The 7177-nt window shown below is 46.3% G+C and overlaps 1 protein-coding gene across 1 annotated transcript in view; it reads left to right on the top strand.

Moving 5' to 3' along the window:
• Positions 1 to 267: 267 nt before the first annotated feature.
• Positions 268 to 7177, top strand: part of RASSF2 (Ras association domain family member 2) — a 38648-nt gene continuing 31738 nt past the window's right edge. Inside the window, exon 1 of the mRNA XM_059895964.1 lies at positions 268 to 345. The gene's annotated coding sequence lies outside the window, so the exon portion shown is untranslated. The remainder of the gene's footprint in view (positions 346 to 7177) is intronic.

Raw genomic sequence — 7177 nt, 5'->3', positions numbered from 1 at the left:
GGCTTTGCATCCTCTCTCGCCAGAGAGGCAGGTGCCTTGGGCCGACCCCGGCCACTTCTGCATTTCGAGTGCCTGCATTGCACTCAGTTCCTAAGCTGGGAGATCCCTGGGGACAGCAGAGAGGCACGGTGGCCTGACAGGGAGATATAGGGTTCCATCTTACCCTGGGGCGCTCCGTGGGTCCTGGGTTGTCCACCGCACCTCTGCGCCTCAGTGACAGCAGGAGCTGAGCGCCAGGCTTCTGAACGTTGCGATGCACTTTATTTCCAGGTGCGTGGAATCTGGATCCCTAAAACTTGTTCTCCCAGAGAACAGAGGCCGTGTCTAGAACTGGCCAAATTTATAGTAAGTACTTTACATGTGATGAATGAATGTATGAACCAATGAGCTGACAAATAACAATTCCTGCCACAGTTGATCTTGGTACCATGGGAGGAAAGAATTAGAAACAATGATTCTTTTAAACAGCTGTGAGACAGAGCCAGGGGCCTTCTTTCCCCAGCATCTGGTTGAGGAATCCGGGGTTGGATTTATTTTATTCACCAATCCACATTTCCTTACTGGGAACTTTTTCTGCAGATGGTCTGAAGAATTAAAGAAACTTCTCAGTGGCTATATTGGGTAGTTTGAGGAGTGTTTTGTTTTCAAACTTGTGTCCAAATGCAGTGTCTCAGAGAATGTGGAGTCTGCCTGTGAGGTGCCCATTTGGGATCAGAGACCCTGGAGTATGGCCATGAGTGTGGGCACCAGCTGTGCTTTCTCCTCTGAAAAGGTCAGCCTGATGCCTGGGAGCTGCTGCAGTCGGGTGGGCCTCAGGGGGACAGAAGAGGACCTCAAATGATGCCTGAGCTCGGAGAGGGACAGTAGCTTTGGAAAGAGGGTAGTTCTTGCCTTGGGACAAGGAGATGGAGACAGAGCATGCAACCTGCCCAGGCACCTAGGAGTCTGGGCTGGTTCAATTCAGGATTCCCTGTGCTGAGAAGGCTGGAAGGTGAATCCTGCTCCTCCTTCAGGAGAAGGGAGAGCAGAGGTGGAGTGCAGAGGGGATAGGATAATCTTTGGAGTGCAACCTAGGCATATCCTATGTTCCTCTGTCCTAGTTTTTTATGCTGGTGAAATCTGGTTAGAATGATGAAGGGTACTTTTGGGGAGCTTGGCTGAGAGAAGGCCAGGGGATCTGGGGCTCCTAGTCATACCCTCTTCCAGGGGAAGGTAAAAGATATGCCCTCTGCACCTGGCTGAGTGGGTCAGGGCCTGTGCAGTATTCTGCCCCTACTGTACCTCCGGCTGGCAGCACCCCCGCCTTCCTGAGGGTGGTCTCACTCTGCCCCAGAGTCTACTTCTCTGCATCTCCGCATGGCTTCTGTTCTGGGTTCAGGCCCTCTCTCCAGTTTGTGTTATCCTAGGAGTTGGTCCAGGATGGTTGACAACCCTACACCTTGTTTTCAGTCCCTCAGTTCTCGTCATCACTCTTGGATGCACTGGCCTACCTGGGACCAATCAGTTACCGAGTTTTGCTTTGATTTCTTGGTCTGTTTCCTGGAGCCAAGCTTTTTGTCTGCCTTCTGTGCGTGAGCTCCTTAGGAATGGCCAAGAGAGTTGGCTGGAGAGGTGTCCAGGACCAAGTATTCTGGCACCTATGCTAGAGTGCCAAGAGGTGGACTGCGGGCCTTGCCAGAAAGGGGTCCTGTCACCAAAGTACAACAGGACCTTGGCCTAATTATTTCCTTCAGTCTTCTCAAGGATACTTTTGGCAGGAAGTGTCCTCACTGGGAGGTGAGGTGTGGAGGTGGGACCAGATTGTCAGAGAATCCCTTGGAGAACTTGGGAGACCGGATGATCCCAAGGGCAGTCTCAGGATTTGTCCACATTCCTTTTCCTCTGCCCAGAGTGAGAAACTGGGCAGGTCTCAGTAGTGTTCTTAGAATGGAACAAGACGTACAGTCTCTGTCTTCAAGCTATAGTTGCGGAGAGCTGCTACAGCTGGGTTTGTAAAACTAGGGCAGTGGTCTCCTCCTACACCTCCCCGCCTCTCCCACCACTCTTCACAATACGGTCCAGTTTTTTATCCCAATGACACACTGTGCTATTTAAACACCTCCCTGCCTCTCCAGAAGAATTGTAAATAAATCTTTGAGGCTGGGTAAGCTACCACAGGCCCATGACTGAAGGCTTCATTTATTTGGCTATTTGTGGATTCCCATGGAGGATGTGGTGGGGGAGGGGATGGGGCAGGAGACAGTGGGGGAGCAGGGCACAGTAAACAGGAACATCTTCCAGACTCCATTTGCTAGGTGGACAGGGGGTCATTTTTTAATCATCCCTTGGATGGTAGACTCTGGAGCCTGTAATCAGAGGTTGATGCAGCTGCTCGGGGATGACAGCTTGAGGCTGTAGAACTGCCCAACGCAGCTGTGACTGAACTAGAGAAGGCAGCCTCTCACTGAAGAAGCGGGCAGGGAAGGGCATTTGGTTAATTCCCGTGAGATGAGCAAAGTGACTTAGAATGGCTTTTTCTATTCCTTATATTGATAAAAATTAGCAAAAAGATACCTTATATTTCCTTGGACATGTTAACCCGAAGTGATTTGGCAAATAGGTTTACTTTTACCAGCATAACACTTTATCCATAGTGTTAGTTTGATTAACTTCTCCTTTCTATAGAGAAATGAAAGAACTGTTGGATTTGGAGTTTGAATGGCAATCAGAGTTTCTAGCAGCATGATATTGGGCAATGTAATAGATGCTGTCAGCATCCTTCCTGTGTTCCCTTGACCTCAACCAGTGACTGATGGGAGAAAGTGTATAAATACTCCAACTCCTTCACCTCTCTGTTGGGGTAACTTTGAGGCATATTCCATGCTGTCTTTCAGAGTTGTCCTGTGGGACCATATCCCAGTTGCTAACAGTAATAACTGTCTCCCTTCATTGGCTGCCTTCCCTTCCCTCTTTCACTTTTCCACTCCCTTTCAACTTGCACTCAAATCCTTGTCCTTTTTTTTTAAAATATTTTTCTCTTATGTTTTTTTTAATAAACTTATTTATTATTTTATATTTATTTTTGGCTGCATTGGGTCTTCATTACTGCATGTGTGCTCTCTCTAGTTGTGGTGAGCAGGGATGACGCTTTGTTGCGGTGTGCGGGCTTCTCATTGCAGTGGCTTCTCTTGTTGTGGAGCACGGGCTCTAGGCACACGGGCTTCGGTAGTTGTGGCACACAGGTTCAGTAGTTGTGGCTCACGGGCTCTAGAGTGCAGGCTCAGTAGTTGTGGCACACGGGCTTAGTTGCTCCGCGGCATGTGGGATCTTCCCGGACCAGGGATCGAACCTGTGTCCCCTGCATTGGCAGGCAGATTCTTAACCAATGTGCCACCAGGGAAGTCCTCAAATCCTTGTCTTATGGTCAACTTCTGGGGGAAACCAACCTAAGGGTTTAGTCTGTAGTTAAAAAGTCATTTTAAGTCTTTGAGTCTCCATAGAGAATAGACCTTGCCAAGGGGGAGGGTTGGATTGGGAGTTTGGGACTAGCAGATGCAAACTATTATATGTAGAATGGATAAACAACAAGGTCCTATTGTACAGCACAGGGAACTATATTCCATATCCTGTAATACACCATAATGGAAAAAAAAAAAGATAAACCCTGGTTCTGATAAAGTAGAACACTCCTGCCACCCAGCAGGACCTACTCAAGGCTGAAAAACTTGGGGCCACATTTCCAGCTACTTCCAATGTCACTGCATCCAGGAATTGTTCCCTGACTGTGCCCCATGGGAGTACAGCCCCATCTTTTGCCTTCTCATCCCACAGTTTGCCCATCCCTTTCTTCCTTGTTTCATTGTTATCTATCTCTCACCTTGTGAAATCTGAGAGCAGAGTCCTTGACTGACTCACCTTGGTAGCATCCTGCAAAATGCCTTTTATATCTTGGATTCCTCTTAAATATTGTTGACTGAATAAAAAATGAGAAGAAAAAAAATAAAGTCTCTGAGTCTCAGTTTCCCCAGCTGTATGATGGAAATGATAACTATCTCACTGTGATACATGCTCAGACAGGGGCCTGGCACACAGCAAGCATTCAGGCAAACATTTGCTGGCTCTTTGAGTAGTACAGACGGGGCTATGATGGATTTGGGAATGGGTGTTTTGGTGGACCATAGAGAATTATAATACTTTGGAGAGAGAGGCTTGAGAGCCAGTAGGAGCCAGGTCTAGCACACACCTGGCCTTGACTGGGCTGGGATGTGATCAGTGATCTTAATTTCCTATTTTGTACACATGGTGAGGAGGATACGAATTGTACTAGGTGTGGGGGCTTCCCTGGTGGTCCAGTGGTTAAGACTACACGCTTCCAGTGCTTCCACTGCAGGGGGCGCGGGTTCGATTCCTGGTCAGGGAACTAAGATCCCACAAGCCGCGCGGTGCAGCCAATTGTACTAGGTGTCAAAATTTAGGGTATGTTCAACTGTGCCCTGAACTGACTGAATCACTGTGTATGAGACACTTCTGAGGTTCAGTTAAAGATTATTGAAGTGAGTGCTCTGAGTCTTTGGGACCCTTGGTTTCCCCATCTCCAAGGCCAGGGCTTAGATGATTCCACAGATCCCTTCTGGCCCTTGGTCTCCTCAGGAAGAGTCTATTGCATTCTCCTTCTGTCCATACAAAACAACATTTAACAAAAGAAAACCTTTCATATGTCTACAATTAGGTTGCCCACCATGGGGCACCCAGCACTGGGCCATCCTAAAGTTTTAGTCTTTCCTGCTAGCACAAGGGATTTCAGTAGAATTATCCCAGTAAAATTTTTGTCTTCCTTGTGTACCAGTTTCACTTAATGACGTAGGCATGATGTGTCCCCAGAGGAGGCCTTAGGAGTGGGTAAGGAGGATATGGAAAGGATACGCCCTACTTTCCTGAACCACTATGCAATGTTGTAGACACCCAAGTGGAAACCAAGAAAAGTCCATGTGGAGGAAGAGACTTCTGTATGACAGAATTCAGCATTCCTAGTTGGGTTTTACTCACAATGCTCCATTGATAATCCTCCTGAGGGAGTCCCTGACTCAGCAATTCCACCCATAGGAATTCTTATCCTAAGGATATAATTGGACACATGAAGAAAAATATGTGCATAAGGGATGTCCCATGCAGCGTTTTTTATAATAATAATAATAACAACAACAACAAAAATGGAGACTAAATGCCCCCAAATAGTAAAATTGTTAATCATGGTGTATTTATACATTAAAATACCATGTGACTACAAAAAATTTAGGATACAGATGTGTATCTGTTAACATGGGAAAATGTGATACATTTTGTAAAAAGTAGGTTAATAAACAATGTGCTATTTTTTGTAAGATATATCATCCACTTATATTTGCCTCTGGAATGATATATGGAAAAATGTTAATAGTGATTGTCTCTGAGTGGTGGAATTTTGGAAGATTTTGATCTTAAATTTCTTACATTAAATATTTTTGATTTTTTATTATGGTAAAATATACACAATATAAAATTTACCTTTTCAACCATTTTTAAGTATACAATTCAGTAGCTGTCTTAGTCTGTTTGAGCTATACTATATAACAAATTCCACAGATTGAGTGACTTACAAACAACAGAAATTTATTTCTCACAGTTCTGGAGGCTGGAAGTCGTCAGGGTGTGAGCATGGTCAGGTGAGGATCCTCTTCCAGAATGCAGACTTCTCATTATATCCTCACATGGCAGAAGGGGCTTGGAAGCGCGGCGGGGTCTCCTTTACTCCCATTCGTGGCTCCACCCTTATGACCTAATTACCTCCTAATACCATCATAGGATTTCAACATATGAATTCGGGGAGGATACACATATTCAGACCATAGCAGTGGCATTAAGTGCATTCACAGTGTTGTATGACCATCGCCACTATTCTTTTCCAGAACTTTTCCATCATCCCAAACAGAGACTGTACCCGTTGAACACTAACTCCCCATTCCCTCCCCTCACCCCAGCCCTGGTAACCTCTATTATACTTACTGTCTTCATGAATTTCCCTATTCTAGGTTTCTTATAAAAGTGCAATTGCACAGTAATTGTCCTTTTGTGGCTCCTAATCTTTTTGCTTACCTATATTTTTAAAATTTAAAAAGTCTGTTTTACTTGTATAATAAAAATGAAAGGAACAAGAAAGACCTGGGAGAGAATTGTGGTGCTTGGTCTCTGGTATTTTCATTTCAGGCAGGGCCACAAAGTCCTGGCCATCCTTGCTGCCTCTGCCGCCATTACCTGGGGTGAGGGTCAGCGTCTGACCTCCATCTCAGCCTGGCAGGACAAAGGTGGATGGCCAGTGGGCCTCAGAACTAATCACATTTGGGGCTTGCTGGTTGCTGGCAAATCATCTTATACCAGGGTTTTCTGTGTGTGGTGGTGGGATTGAGAGGGTGTGCTTGGGGTTCACTGTGCCTCAAACCTAACAGCTGTCATGCCGTGAGTGAGGTCCAAACCGGGTGGAAGTCGTGTCGTTGAGACCATCTTTCTTAAAGATTGAGAAGGAGAACCTCAGCCTTTCTATTTTAAGCATCCTTTGTGTATTCCAGATCCTGTGGCTCAACTCACCCTACTAAATACCCACCAATGGCAGCTGTGGGTATGGCTGCTGAATGCTTTGTCCACAGGCAGGGTCAGCCTGCCTGGGATTCAGGGAGGACTTTAACTGGTGGAATCCATGAGATCCTAAGAACTCTGGGGAGATAGGTAGTGGCCTCAGATAATCAGTGCCCTCTTCCTAAGGCTCCACATAGGCTCTTACAGTTGATTATACAGATATTTGGGGCAAGGATTGCTCTCTTGTGCATGTGGTGGGTTGTGTATGTGACAGGATAATTGGGAACATGGTGCAGAGGGGTGGGGGCAGGGGAGGTGGTATGTATGTGTGTTTCAGTCTGGTCTGAGGTGAGAGGAGGTCAGGAAGCTTCGGTACCCAGAAACTGGATCCTAGGTTGTGTGGCTGTATTCAGGGGTCATGGGAGTGGGTCAAGTGGCTTTACTCTGGGATGCCTTGTTCTGTGGAAAATGTTTTAAGTTTCTCATTAAGCAGTCTTCCAGAAGAGCCTGCCCCAACCCTCCAGCGAGCTGGTGAAAGAATGTAGGTCTGGGAGGACAGATGTGCCTACTGTGTTCTCTGGAAATTTCT

The sequence above is a fragment of the Balaenoptera ricei genome, chromosome 15, assembly GCF_028023285.1.
Source record: "Balaenoptera ricei isolate mBalRic1 chromosome 15, mBalRic1.hap2, whole genome shotgun sequence".
In the NCBI taxonomy this organism is placed as follows: domain Eukaryota; kingdom Metazoa; phylum Chordata; class Mammalia; order Artiodactyla; family Balaenopteridae; genus Balaenoptera; species Balaenoptera ricei.
The sequence above is the reverse complement of the archived record's forward strand: the minus strand, read 5'-3'. Positions and strand labels throughout refer to the sequence as shown.